We start from the raw sequence: 14284 nt of genomic DNA, 5'->3' as shown, positions 1-14284 counted from the left end.
CGTCGAGCCCTGTCAGGTTTTCTCGGGCCTTGTCAGGCTTTGTCGGGCCCTGTCGGGTTTGCTCGGGCCCTGTCGGGTTTTGTCGGGCCCTGTCGGGTTTCCTCGGGCCCTGTCAGATTCCACTGAGCCCTGTCAGGCTCCGTCAGGCTCTTTCGGGTTTGCTCGGGCCCTGCCGGGCTCCGTCGGGCCCTGTCAGGCTTTGTCAGGACGTGTCAGGTTTTCTCGGGCCCTGTCGGGCCTTGTCGGGCCCTGTCGGGTTTGCTCGGGCTCTGTCGGGCTCCAGCGTGCCCTGTCGGGTTTGCCCGGGCCCTGTCAGGCTCCGTCAGGCCCTGTCGGGTTTCTCGGGCCCTATCGGGCTCAATCAGGCCCTGTCGGGTTTCCTCGGGCCCTGTCGGGCTCCATCGAGCTCTGTCAGGCTCCGTCGGGCCCTTTCGGGTTTGCTCAAGACCTGTCGGGCTCCGTCGGGCCCTGTCGGATTTGCTCAGGCCCTGTCGGGTTTGCTTGAGCCCTGTCGGGCTCCATCGGGTCCTGTCGGGTTTGCTCGGGCCCTATTGGGCTCTGTCGGGCCCTGTCGGGTTTCCTCGGGCCCTGTCGGGCTCCATCGAGCCCTGTCAGGCTTCGTCGGGCCCTTTCGGGTTTGCTCGGGCCCTGTCGGGCTTTGTCAGGCCCTGTCGGGTTTGCTCGGGCCCTATCGAGGTCCGTCGAGCCCTGTCGGGGTTGCTCGGGCCCTATCGGGCTCAATCAGGCCCTGTCGGGTTTCCTCGGGCCCTGTCGGGCTCCATCGAGCCCTGTCAGGCTTCGTCGGGCCCTTTCGGGTTTGCTCGGGCTCTGTCGGGCTCCAGCGTGCCCTGTCGGGTTTGCCCGGGCCCTGTCAGGCTCCGTCAGGCCCTGTCGGGGTTGCTCGGGCCCTATTGGGCTCAATCAGGCCCTGTCGGGTTTCCTCGGGCCCTGTCGGGCTCCATCGAGCCCTGTCAGGCTCCGTCGGGCCCTTTCGGGTTTGCTCGGGCCCTGTCGGGCTCCGTTGGGCCCTGTCGGGTTTGCTCGAGCCCTGTCGGGCTCCGTCGGGCCCTGTCGGGTTTCCTCGGGCTCTGTCGGGCTCCGTCGGGCCCTGTCGGGTTTGCTCGGGCCATGTCGGGTTTGCTGAAGCCCTGTCAGGCTTCGTCGGACCCTGTCGGGTTTGCTCGAGCCCTGTCGGGCTCCATCGGGCCCTGTCGGGTTTGCTCGGGCCCTATTGGGCTCCGTCGGGCCCTGTCGGGTTTCCTCGGGCCCTGTCGGGCTCCATCGAGCCCTGTCAGGCTTCGTCGGGCCCTTCCGGGTTTGCTCGGGCCCTGTCGGGCTCCGTCAGGCCCTGTCGGGTTTGCTCGGGCCCTATCGGGCTCCGTCGAGCCCTGTCGGGTTTGCTCGGGCTCTGTCAGGCTCCGTCGGGCCCTGTCGGGTTTCCTTGGGCCCTGTCGGGCTCCATCAAGCCCTGTCAGGCTTTGTCGAACCCTGTCGGGTTTGCTCGGGCCCTGTCGGGTTTGCTCGGGCCCTGTCGGGCTCTGTCGGGCCCTGTCTGGTTTCCTCCGGCCCTGTCGGGCTCCGTCGGGCCCTGTCGGGTTTGCTCGGGCCCTGTCGGGTTTGCTGAAGCCCTGTCAGGCTTCGTCGGACCCTGTCGGGTTTGCTCGGGCCCTGTCGGGCTCCGTCGAACCCTGTCGGGTTTGCTCGGGCCCTGTCAGGCTCCGTCGCGCCCTGTCGGGTTTCCTCGGGCCCTGTCGGGCTCCATCGGACCCTATCAGGCTTTGGCGAGTCCTGTCAAGTTTGCTCAGGCCCTGTCGGCCTTGTCAGCCCCTGTCGGGTTTGCTCGCGCCCTGTCGGGCTATGTCGGGCCCTGTAAGGTTCTCTCGGGCCCTGTCAGGTTTGCTCGGGCCCTGTCAGGCTCCGTCAGGCCCTATCGGGTTTGCTCAAGCCCTGTCGGGCACCGTCAGGCCCTGTCAGGTTTCCTTGGGCCCTGTCGGGCCTTGTCAGGCCCTGTCGGGTTTGCTCGGGACCTGTCGGGTTTGCCCGCGTCCTGTCGGGCTCCGTCGGGCCCTGTCAGATTCGCTCGGGCCCTGTCGGGTTTGCTCGGGCCCTGTCAGGCTATGTCAGGCCCTGTCGGATTTGCTAGTGCCCTGTCGGGCTCTGTTGGGCCCTGTCAGGTTTGCTCAGGCCCTGTCGGGATCCGTTGGGCCTTGTCGGGTTTGCTCAGGCACTGTCGGGCTCCTTCGTGCCCTGTCAGGTTTGCTCGGGCCCTGTCGGGTTTGCTCGGGCCCTGTCAGGCTCCGTCGGGCCCTGTCGGGTTTACTCGGGCCCTGTCGGGTTTGCTCGGGTCCTGTCGGGCTCTGTCGGGCCCTGTCGGGTTTGCTCGGGCCCTGTCAGGCTCCGTCGGGCCCTGTCGGATTCCCTCGGGCCCTCTCGGGTTCCGTCGGGCCCTGTCGGGTTTCCTCGGGCCCTGTCGGACTCTATCGAGCCCTGTCAGGCTCCGTCGGGCTCTTTCGGGTTTGCTCAGGCCCTGTCGGGCTCCGTCGGGCCCTGTCAGGCTTTGTCAGGTCCTGTCAGGTTTGCTCGGGCCCTGTCGGGCCTTGTCGGGCCCTGTCGGGTTTGCTCGGGCTCTGTCGGGCTCCAGCGTGCCCTGTCGGGTTTGCCCGGGCCCTGTCAGGCTCCATCAGGCCCTGTCGGGTTTGCTCGAGCCCTATCGGGCTCCGTGGGGCCCTGTCGGGTTTCCTCGGGCCCTGTCGGGCTCCATCGAGCCCTGTCAGGCTCCGTTGGGCCCTTTCGGGTTTGCTCGGGCCCTGTCGGGCTTCGTCGGGCCCTGTCGGATTTGCTCAGGCCCTGTCGAGTTTGCTCGAGCCCTGTCGGCCTCCATCGGGTCCTGTCGGGTTTGCTCGGGCCCTATCGGGCTCCATCGGGCCCTGTCGGGTTTCCTCGGGCCCTGTCGGGCTCCATCGAGCCCTGTCAGGCTTCGTCGGGCCCTTTCGGGTTTGCTCGGGCCCTGTCGGGCTCCGTCAGGCCCTGTCAGGTTTGCTCGGGCCCTGTCGGGCCTTGTCGGGCCCTGTCGGATTTTCTCGGGCTCTGTCGGGCTCCAGCGTGCCCTGTCGGGTTTGCCCGGGCCCTGTCAGGCTCCGTCAGGCCCTGTCGGGGTTGCTCGCGCCCTGTCGGGCTCCGTCAGGCCCTGTCGGGTTTGCTCGGGCCCTATCGGGCTCCCTCGGGCCCTGTCGGGTTTCCTTGGGCCCTGTTGGGCTCCATCGAGCCCTGTCAGGCTCCGTTGGGCCCTTACGGGTTTGCTCTGGCCCTGTCGGGCTCCGTCGGGCGCTGTCGGGTTTGCTCGGGCCCTGTCAGGCTTTGTCAAGCCCTGTCGGGTTTGCTAGGGCCCTGTCGGGCTCCGTCGGGCCCTGTCTGGTTTCCTCAGGCCCTGTCGGGCTCCGTCGGGCCCTGTCTGGTTTCCTCAGGCCCTGTTGGGCTCCGTCGAGCCCTGTCGGGTTTGCTCGGGCCCTGTCAGGCTCCGTCGCGCCCTGTCGGGTTTGCTCGGGCCCTGTCGGGCTCCATCGAGCCCTGTCGGGTTTGCTCGGGCCCTGTCGGGCTCCATCGGACCCTGTCAGGCTTTGTCGGGTCCTGTCGGGTTTCCTCAGGCCCCGTCAAGCCTTCTCAGGCCCTGTCGGGTTTGCTCGGGCCCTGTAAGGCTCCGTCGAGCCCTGTCGGGTTTGCTCGGGCCCTGTCAGGCTCTGTCAGGCCCTGTCTGGTTTGCTCGTGACCTGTCGGGCTCCGTCGGGCCCTGTCAGGTTTGCTTGGGCACTGTTGGGCTCTGTCGGGCCCTGTCGGGTTTCCTTGGGCCCTGTCGGGCTCCATCGAGCCCTGTCAGGCTTTGTCGAACCCTGTCGGGTTTGCTCAGGTCCTGTCGGTTTGCTCGGGCCCTGTCGGGTTTTCTGAAGCCCTGTCAGGCTTCGTCGGACCCTGTCGAGTGTGCTCGGGCCCTGTCGGGCTCCGTCGAGCCCTGTCAGGTTTTCTCGGGCCTTGTCAGGCTTTGTCGGGCCCTGTCGGGTTTGCTCGGGCCCTGTCGGGTTTTGTCGGGCCCTGTCGGGTTTCCTCGGGCCCTGTCGGACTCCACTGAGCCCTGTCAGGCTCCGTCAGGCTCTTTCGGGTTTGCTCGGGCCCTGCCGGGCTCCGTCGGGCCCTGTCAGGCTTTGTCAGGACGTGTCAGGTTTTCTCGGGCCCTGTCGGGCCTTGTCGGGCCCTGTCGGGTTTGCTCGGGCTCTGTCGGGCTCCAGCGTGCCCTGTCGGGTTTGCCCGGGCCCTGTCAGGCTCCGTCAGGCCCTGTCGGGTTTCTCGGGCCCTATCGGGCTCAATCAGGCCCTGTCGGGTTTCCTCGGGCCCTGTCGGGCTCCATCGAGCCCTGTCAGGCTCCGTCGGGCCCTTTCGGGTTTGCTCAAGACCTGTCGGGCTCCGTCGGGCCCTGTCGGATTTGCTCAGGCCCTGTCGGGTTTGCTTGAGCCCTGTCGGGCTCCATCGGGTCCTGTCGGGTTTGCTCGGGCCCTATTGGGCTCTGTCGGGCCCTGTCGGGTTTCCTCGGGCCCTGTCGGGCTCCATCGAGCCCTGTCAGGCTTCGTCGGGCCCTTTCGGGTTTGCTCGGGCCCTGTCGGGCTTTGTCAGGCCCTGTCGGGTTTGCTCGGGCCCTATCGGGGTCCGTCGAGCCCTGTCGGGTTTGCTCGGGCCCTGTCGGGCTCCATCGAGCCCTGTCAGGCTCCGTCGGGCCCTTTCGGGTTTGCTCGGGCCCTGTCGGGCTCCGTCGGGCCCTGTCGGGTTTGCTCGGGTCCTGTCGGGTTTGCTCGGGCCCTGTCAGGCTTTGTCAAGCCCTGTCGGGTTTGCTAGGGCCCTGTCGGGCTCCGTTGGGCCCTGTCTGGTTTCCTCAGGCCCTGTCGGGCTCCGTCGAGCCCTGTCGGGTTTGCTCAGGCCCTGTCGGGTTTGCTAGGGCCCTGTCGGGCTCCGTCGGGCCCTGTCTGGTTTCCTCAGGCCCTGTCGGGTTCCGTCGAGCCCTGTCGGGTTTGCTCGGGCCCTGTCAGGCTCCGTCGCGCCCTGTCGGGTTTCCTCGGGCCCTGTCGGGCTCCATCGAGCCCTGTCGGGTTTGCTCAGGCCCTGTCGGGCACCATCAGACCCCGTCAGGCTTTGTCGGGTCCTGTCGGGTTTGCTCAGGCCCTGTCGGGCCTTGTCAGGCCCTTTCGGGTTTGCTCGGGCCTTGTCGGGTTTGCCCGCGTCCTGTGGGGCTCCGTCGGGCCCTGTCAGATTCGCTCGGGCCCTGTCGGGTTTGCTCGGGCCCTGTCAGGCTCCGTCAGGCCCTGTCGGGTTTGCTCGGGCCCTGTCAGGCTCCGTCGGGCCCTGTTAGGTTTGCTCAGGCCCTGTCGGGATCCGTTGGGCCCTGTCGGGTTTGCTCGGGCCCTGTCGGGCTCTTTCGTGCCCTGTGAGGTTTGCTCGGGCCCTGTCGGGTTTGCTCGGGCCCTGTAAGGCTCCGTCGAGCCCTGTCAGGTTTGCTCGGGCCCTGTTGGGTTTGCTCAGGCCCTGTCAGGCTCCGTTGAGCCCTGTCGGGTTTGCTCGGGCCCTGTCAGGCTCCGTCAGGCCCTGTCTGGTTTGCTCGTACCCTGTCGGGCTCCGTCGGGCCCTGTAAGGTTTGCTTGGGCACTGTCGGGCTCCGTCGGGCCCTGTCAGGCTTTGTCGAACCCTGTCGGGTTTGCTCAGGCCCTGTCGGGTTTGCTCGGGCCCTGTCGGGCTCCGTCGGGCCCTGTCAGATTCGCTCGGGCCCTGTCGGGTTTGCTCGGGCCCTGTCAGGCTTTGTCAGGCCCTGTCGGATTTGCTAGTGCCCTGTCGGGCTCTGTTGGGCCCTGTCAGGTTTGCTCAGGCCCTGTCGGGATCCGTTGGGCCTTGTCGGGTTTGCTCGGGCCCTGTCGGGCTCCTTCGTGCCCTGTCAGGTTTGCTCGGGCCCTGTCGGGTTTGCTCGGGCCCTGTCAGGCTCCGTCGGGCCCTGTCGGGTTTGCTCGGGCCCTGTCGGGTTTGCTCGGGTCCTGTCGGGCTCTGTCGGGCCCTGTCGGGTTTGCTCGGGCCCTGTCAGGCTCCGTCGGGCCCTGTCGGTTTCCCTCGGGCCCTCTCGGGTTCCGTCGGGCCCTGTCGGGTTTCCTCGGGCCCTGTCGGACTCTATCGAGCCCTGTCAGGCTCCGTCGGGCTCTTTCGGGTTTGCTCAGGCCCTGTCGGGCTCCGTCGGGCCCTGTCAGGCTTTGTCAGGTCCTGTCAGGTTTGCTTGGGCCCTGTCGGGCCTTGTCGGGCCCTGTCGGGTTTGCTCGGGCTCTGTCGGGCTCCAGCGTGCCCTGTCGGGTTTGCCCGGGCCCTGTCAGGCTCCATCAGGCCCTGTCGGGTTTGCTCGAGCCCTATCGGGCTCCGTGGGGCCCTGTCGGGTTTCCTCGGGCCCTGTCGGGCTCCATCGAGCCGTGTCAGTCTCCGTCGGGCCCTTTCGGGTTTGCTTGGGCCCTGTCGGGCTCCGTCGGGCCCTGTCGAATTTGCTCAGGCCCTGTCGGGTTTGTTCGAGCCCTGTCGGGCTCCATCGGGCCCTGTCGGGTTTGCTCGGGCCCTATCGGGCTCCGTCGAGCCCTGTCGGGTTTGCTCGGGCTCTGTCAGGCTCCGTCGGGCCCTGTCGGGCTTCCTCGGGCCCTGTCGGGCTCCATCAAGCCCTGTCAGGCTTTGTCGAACCCTGTCGGGTTTGCTCGGGCCCTGTCGGGTTTGCTCGGGCCCTGTCGGGCTCTGTCGGGCCCTGTCTGGTTTCCTCGGGCCCTGTCGGGCTCCCTCGGACCCTGTCGGGTTTGCTCGGGTCCTGTCGGTTTTGCTCGGGCCCTGTCGGGTTTGCTGAAGCCCTGTCAGGCTTCGTCGGACCCTGTCGGGTTTGCTCGGGCCCTGTCGGGTTTGCTCGGGCCCTGTCGGGCTCCGTCGAACCCTGTCGGGTTTGCTCAGGCCCTGTCAGGCTCCGTCGCGCCCTGTCGGGTTTCCTCGGGCCCTGTCGGGCTCCATCGAGCCCTGTCAGGTTTGCTCGGGCCCTGTCGGGTTTGCTCGGGCCCTGTCGGGCTCCATCGGACCATATAGGCTTTGGCGGGTCCTGTCGGTTTTACTCGGGCCCTGTCAGGCTTTGTCAGGCCCTGTCGGATTTGCTAGTGCCCTGTCGGGCTCTGTTGGGCCCTGTCAGGTTTGCTCAGGCCCTGTCGGGATCCGTTGGGCCTTGTCGGGTTTGCTCGGGCCCTGTCGGGCTCCTTCGTGCCCTGTCAGGTTTGCTCGGGCCCTGTCGGGTTTGCTCGGGCCCTGTCAGGCTCCGTCGGGCCCTGTCGGGTTTGCTCGGGCCCTGTCGGGTTTGCTCGGGTCCTGTCGGGCTCTGTCGGGCCCTGTCGGGTTTGCTCGGGCCCTGTCAGGCTCCGTCGGGCCCTGTCGGATTCCCTCGGGCCCTCTCGGGTTCCGTCGGGCCCTGTCGGGTTTCCTCGGGCCCTGTCGGACTCTATCGAGCCCTGTCAGGCTCCGTCGGGCTCTTTCGGGTTTGCTCAGGCCCTGTCGGGCTCCGTCGGGCCCTGTCAGGCTTTGTCAGGTCCTGTCAGGTTTGCTCGGGCCCTGTCGGGCCTTGTCGGGCCCTGTCGGGTTTGCTCGGGCTCTGTCGGGCTCCAGCGTGCCCTGTCGGGTTTGCCCGGGCCCTGTCAGGCTCCATCAGGCCCTGTCGGGTTTGCTCGAGCCCTATCGGGCTCCGTGGGGCCCTGTCGGGTTTCCTCGGGCCCTGTCGGGCTCCATCGAGCCCTGTCAGGCTCCGTTGGGCCCTTTCGGGTTTGCTCGGGCCCTGTCGGGCTTCGTCGGGCCCTGTCGGATTTGCTCAGGCCCTGTCGAGTTTGCTCGAGCCCTGTCGGCCTCCATCGGGTCCTGTCGGGTTTGCTCGGGCCCTATCGGGCTCCATCGGGCCCTGTCGGGTTTCCTCGGGCCCTGTCGGGCTCCATCGAGCCCTGTCAGGCTTCGTCGGGCCCTTTCGGGTTTGCTCGGGCCCTGTCGGGCTCCGTCAGGCCCTGTCAGGTTTGCTCGGGCCCTGTCGGGCCTTGTCGGGCCCTGTCGGGTTTTCTCGGGCTCTGTCGGGCTCCAGCGTGCCCTGTCGGGTTTGCCCGGGCCCTGTCAGGCTCCGTCAGGCCCTGTCGGGGTTGCTCGCGCCCTGTCGGGCTCCGTCAGGCCCTGTCGGGTTTGCTCGGGCCCTATCGGGCTCCCTCGGGCCCTGTCGGGTTTCCTTGGGCCCTGTTGGGCTCCATCGAGCCCTGTCAGGCTCCGTCGGGCCCTTACGGGTTTGCTCTGGCCCTGTCGGGCTCCGTCAGGCGCTGTCGGGTTTGCTCGGGCCCTGTCAGGCTTTGTCAAGCCCTGTCGGGTTTGCTAGGGCCCTGTCGGGCTCCGTCGGGCCCTGTCTGGTTTCCTCAGGCCCTGTCGGGCTCCGTCGGGCCCTGTCTGGTTTCCTCAGGCCCTGTCGGGCTCCGTCGGGCCCTGTCTGGTTTCCTCAGGCCCTGTTGGGCTCCGTCGAGCCCTGTCGGGTTTGCTCGGGCCCTGTCAGGCTCCGTCGCGCCCTGTCGGGTTTGCTCGGGCCCTGTCGGGCTCCATCGAGCCCTGTCGGGTTTGCTCGGGCCCTGTCGGGCTCCATCGGACCCTGTCAGGCTTTGTCGGGTCCTGTCGGGTTTCCTCAGGCCCCGTCAAGCCTTCTCAGGCCCTGTCGGGTTTGCTCGGGCCCTGTAAGGCTCCGTCGAGCCCTGTCGGGTTTGCTCGGGCCCTGTCAGGCTCCGTCAGGCCCTGTCTGGTTTGCTCGTGACCTGTCGGGCTCCGTCGGGCCCTGTCAGGTTTGCTTGGGCACTGTTGGGCTCTGTCGGGCCCTGTCGGGTTTCCTTGGGCCCTGTCGGGCTCCATCGAGCCCTGTCAGGCTTTGTCGAACCCTGTCGGGTTTGCTCAGGTCCTGTCGGTTTGCTCGGGCCCTGTCGGGTTTTCTGAAGCCCTGTCAGGCTTCGTCGGACCCTGTCGAGTGTGCTCGGGCCCTGTCGGGCTCCGTCGAGCCCTGTCAGGTTTTCTCGGGCCTTGTCAGGCTTTGTCGGGCCCTGTCGGGTTTGCTCGGGCCCTGTCGGGTTTTGTCGGGCCCTGTCGGGTTTCCTCGGGCCCTGTCAGACTCCACTGAGCCCTGTCAGGCTCCGTCAGGCTCTTTCGGGTTTGCTCGGGCCCTGCCGGGCTCCGTCGGGCCCTGTCAGGCTTTGTCAGGACGTGTCAGGTTTTCTCGGGCCCTGTTGGGCCTTGTCGGGCCCTGTCGGGTTTGCTCGGGCTCTGTCGGGCTCCAGCGTGCCCTGTCGGGTTTGCCCGGGCCCTGTCAGGCTCCGTCAGGCCCTGTCGGGTTTCTCGGGCCCTATCGGGCTCAATCAGGCCCTGTCGGGTTTCCTCGGGCCCTGTCGGGCTCCATCGAGCTCTGTCAGGCTCCGTCGGGCCCTTTCGGGTTTGCTCAAGACCTGTCGGGCTCCGTCGGGCCCTGTCGGATTTGCTCAGGCCCTGTCGGGTTTGCTTGAGCCCTGTCGGGCTCCATCGGGTCCTGTCGGGTTTGCTCGGGCCCTATTGGGCTCTGTCGGGCCCTGTCGGGTTTCCTCGGGCCCTGTCGGGCTCCATCGAGCCCTGTCAGGCTTCGTCGGGCCCTTTCGGGTTTGCTCGGGCCCTGTCGGGCTTTGTCAGGCCCTGTCGGGTTTGCTCGGGCCCTATCGAGGTCCGTCGAGCCCTGTCGGGGTTGCTCGGGCCCTATCGGGCTCAATCAGGCCCTGTCGGGTTTCCTCGGGCCCTGTCGGGCTCCATCGAGCCCTGTCAGGCTTCGTCGGGCCCTTTCGGGTTTGCTCGGGCTCTGTCGGGCTCCAGCGTGCCCTGTCGGGTTTGCCCGGGCCCTGTCAGGCTCCGTCAGGCCCTGTCGGGGTTGCTCGGGCCCTATTGGGCTCAATCAGGCCCTGTCGGGTTTCCTCGGGCCCTGTCGGGCTCCATCGAGCCCTGTCAGGCTCCGTCGGGCCCTTTCGGGTTTGCTCGGGCCCTGTCGGGCTCCGTTGGGCCCTGTCGGGTTTGCTCGAGCCCTGTCGGGCTCCGTCGGGCCCTGTCGGGTTTCCTCGGGCTCTGTCGGGCTCCGTCGGGCCCTGTCGGGTTTGCTCGGGCCATGTCGGGTTTGCTGAAGCCCTGTCAGGCTTCGTCGGACCCTGTCGGGTTTGCTCGAGCCCTGTCGGGCTCCATCGGGCCCTGTCGGGTTTGCTCGGGCCCTATTGGGCTCCGTCGGGCCCTGTCGGGTTTCCTCGGGCCCTGTCGGGCTCCATCGAGCCCTGTCAGGCTTCGTCGGGCCCTTCCGGGTTTGCTCGGGCCCTGTCGGGCTCCGTCAGGCCCTGTCGGGTTTGCTCGGGCCCTATCGGGCTCCGTCGAGCCCTGTCGGGTTTGCTCGGGCTCTGTCAGGCTCCGTCGGGCCCTGTCGGGTTTCCTTGGGCCCTGTCGGGCTCCATCAAGCCCTGTCAGGCTTTGTCGAACCCTGTCGGGTTTGCTCGGGCCCTGTCGGGTTTGCTCGGGCCCTGTCGGGCTCTGTCGGGCCCTGTCTGGTTTCCTCCGGCCCTGTCGGGCTCCGTCGGGCCCTGTCGGGTTTGCTCGGGCCCTGTCGGGTTTGCTGAAGCCCTGTCAGGCTTCGTCGGACCCTGTCGGGTTTGCTCGGGCCCTGTCGGGCTCCGTCGAACCCTGTCGGGTTTGCTCGGGCCCTGTCAGGCTCCGTCGCGCCCTGTCGGGTTTCCTCGGGCCCTGTCGGGCTCCATCGGACCCTATCAGGCTTTGGCGAGTCCTGTCAAGTTTGCTCAGGCCCTGTCGGCCTTGTCAGCCCCTGTCGGGTTTGCTCGCGCCCTGTCGGGCTATGTCGGGCCCTGTAAGGTTCTCTCGGGCCCTGTCAGGTTTGCTCGGGCCCTGTCAGGCTCCGTCAGGCCCTATCGGGTTTGCTCAAGCCCTGTCGGGCACCGTCAGGCCCTGTCAGGTTTCCTTGGGCCCTGTCGGGCCTTGTCAGGCCCTGTCGGGTTTGCTCGGGACCTGTCGGGTTTGCCCGCGTCCTGTCGGGCTCCGTCGGGCCCTGTCAGATTCGCTCGGGCCCTGTCGGGTTTGCTCGGGCCCTGTCAGGCTTTGTCAGGCCCTGTCGGATTTGCTAGTGCCCTGTCGGGCTCTGTTGGGCCCTGTCAGGTTTGCTCAGGCCCTGTCGGGATCCGTTGGGCCTTGTCGGGTTTGCTCAGGCACTGTCGGGCTCCTTCGTGCCCTGTCAGGTTTGCTCGGGCCCTGTCGGGTTTGCTCGGGCCCTGTCAGGCTCCGTCGGGCCCTGTCGGGTTTACTCGGGCCCTGTCGGGTTTGCTCGGGTCCTGTCGGGCTCTGTCGGGCCCTGTCGGGTTTGCTCGGGCCCTGTCAGGCTCCGTCGGGCCCTGTCGGATTCCCTCGGGCCCTCTCGGGTTCCGTCGGGCCCTGTCGGGTTTCCTCGGGCCCTGTCGGACTCTATCGAGCCCTGTCAGGCTCCGTCGGGCTCTTTCGGGTTTGCTCAGGCCCTGTCGGGCTCCGTCGGGCCCTGTCAGGCTTTGTCAGGTCCTGTCAGGTTTGCTCGGGCCCTGTCGGGCCTTGTCGGGCCCTGTCGGGTTTGCTCGGGCTCTGTCGGGCTCCAGCGTGCCCTGTCGGGTTTGCCCGGGCCCTGTCAGGCTCCATCAGGCCCTGTCGGGTTTGCTCGAGCCCTATCGGGCTCCGTGGGGCCCTGTCGGGTTTCCTCGGGCCCTGTCGGGCTCCATCGAGCCCTGTCAGGCTCCGTTGGGCCCTTTCGGGTTTGCTCGGGCCCTGTCGGGCTTCGTCGGGCCCTGTCGGATTTGCTCAGGCCCTGTCGAGTTTGCTCGAGCCCTGTCGGCCTCCATCGGGTCCTGTCGGGTTTGCTCGGGCCCTATCGGGCTCCATCGGGCCCTGTCGGGTTTCCTCGGGCCCTGTCGGGCTCCATCGAGCCCTGTCAGGCTTCGTCGGGCCCTTTCGGGTTTGCTCGGGCCCTGTCGGGCTCCGTCAGGCCCTGTCAGGTTTGCTCGGGCCCTGTCGGGCCTTGTCGGGCCCTGTCGGATTTTCTCGGGCTCTGTCGGGCTCCAGCGTGCCCTGTCGGGTTTGCCCGGGCCCTGTCAGGCTCCGTCAGGCCCTGTCGGGGTTGCTCGCGCCCTGTCGGGCTCCGTCAGGCCCTGTCGGGTTTGCTCGGGCCCTATCGGGCTCCCTCGGGCCCTGTCGGGTTTCCTTGGGCCCTGTTGGGCTCCATCGAGCCCTGTCAGGCTCCGTTGGGCCCTTACGGGTTTGCTCTGGCCCTGTCGGGCTCCGTCGGGCGCTGTCGGGTTTGCTCGGGCCCTGTCAGGCTTTGTCAAGCCCTGTCGGGTTTGCTAGGGCCCTGTCGGGCTCCGTCGGGCCCTGTCTGGTTTCCTCAGGCCCTGTCGGGCTCCGTCGGGCCCTGTCTGGTTTCCTCAGGCCCTGTTGGGCTCCGTCGAGCCCTGTCGGGTTTGCTCGGGCCCTGTCAGGCTCCGTCGCGCCCTGTCGGGTTTGCTCGGGCCCTGTCGGGCTCCATCGAGCCCTGTCGGGTTTGCTCGGGCCCTGTCGGGCTCCATCGGACCCTGTCAGGCTTTGTCGGGTCCTGTCGGGTTTCCTCAGGCCCCGTCAAGCCTTCTCAGGCCCTGTCGGGTTTGCTCGGGCCCTGTAAGGCTCCGTCGAGCCCTGTCGGGTTTGCTCGGGCCCTGTCAGGCTCTGTCAGGCCCTGTCTGGTTTGCTCGTGACCTGTCGGGCTCCGTCGGGCCCTGTCAGGTTTGCTTGGGCACTGTTGGGCTATGTCGGGCCCTGTCGGGTTTCCTTGGGCCCTGTCGGGCTCCATCGAGCCCTGTCAGGCTTTGTCGAACCCTGTCGGGTTTGCTCAGGTCCTGTCGGTTTGCTCGGGCCCTGTCGGGTTTTCTGAAGCCCTGTCAGGCTTCGTCGGACCCTGTCGAGTGTGCTCGGGCCCTGTCGGGCTCCGTCGAGCCCTGTCAGGTTTTCTCGGGCCTTGTCAGGCTTTGTCGGGCCCTGTCGGGTTTGCTCGGGCCCTGTCGGGTTTTGTCGGGCCCTGTCGGGTTTCCTCGGGCCCTGTCGGACTCCACTGAGCCCTGTCAGGCTCCGTCAGGCTCTTTCGGGTTTGCTCGGGCCCTGCCGGGCTCCGTCGGGCCCTGTCAGGCTTTGTCAGGACGTGTCAGGTTTTCTCGGGCCCTGTCGGGCCTTGTCGGGCCCTGTCGGGTTTGCTCGGGCTCTGTCGGGCTCCAGCGTGCCCTGTCGGGTTTGCCCGGGCCCTGTCAGGCTCCGTCAGGCCCTGTCGGGTTTCTCGGGCCCTATCGGGCTCAATCAGGCCCTGTCGGGTTTCCTCGGGCCCTGTCGGGCTCCATCGAGCCCTGTCAGGCTCCGTCGGGCCCTTTCGGGTTTGCTCAAGACCTGTCGGGCTCCGTCGGGCCCTGTCGGATTTGCTCAGGCCCTGTCGGGTTTGCTTGAGCCCTGTCGGGCTCCATCGGGTCCTGTCGGGTTTGCTCGGGCCCTATTGGGCTCTGTCGGGCCCTGTCGGGTTTCCTCGGGCCCTGTCGGGCTCCATCGAGCCCTGTCAGGCTTCGTCGGGCCCTTTCGGGTTTGCTCGGGCCCTGTCGGGCTTTGTCAGGCCCTGTCGGGTTTGCTCGGGCCCTATCGGGGTCCGTCGAGCCCTGTCGGGTTTGCTCGGGCCCTGTCGGGCTCCATCGAGCCCTGTCAGGCTCCGTCGGGCCCTTTCGGGTTTGCTCGGGCCCTGTCGGGCTCCGTCGGGCCCTGTCGGGTTTGCTCGGGTCCTGTCGGGTTTGCTCGGGCCCTGTCAGGCTTTGTCAAGCCCTGTCGGGTTTGCTAGGGCCCTGTCGGGCTCCGTTGGGCCCTGTCTGGTTTCCTCAGGCCCTGTCGGGCTCCGTCGAGCCCTGTCGGGTTTGCTCAGGCCCTGTCGGGTTTGCTAGGGCCCTGTCGGGCTCCGTCGGGCCCTGTCTGGTTTCCTCAGGCCCTGTCGGGTTCCGTCGAGCCCTGTCGGGTTTGCTCGGGCCCTGTCAGGCTCCGTCGCGCCCTGTCGGGTTTCCTCGGGCCCTGTCGGGCTCCATCGAGCCCTGTCGGGTTTGCTCAGGCCCTGTCGGGCACCATCAGACCCCGTCAGGCTTTGTCGGGTCCTGTC

The sequence above is a fragment of the Patagioenas fasciata genome, chromosome 20 (assembly GCF_037038585.1).
Source record: "Patagioenas fasciata isolate bPatFas1 chromosome 20, bPatFas1.hap1, whole genome shotgun sequence".
Taxonomy (NCBI): domain Eukaryota; kingdom Metazoa; phylum Chordata; class Aves; order Columbiformes; family Columbidae; genus Patagioenas; species Patagioenas fasciata.
Note: the sequence above shows the minus strand (reverse complement) of the source record.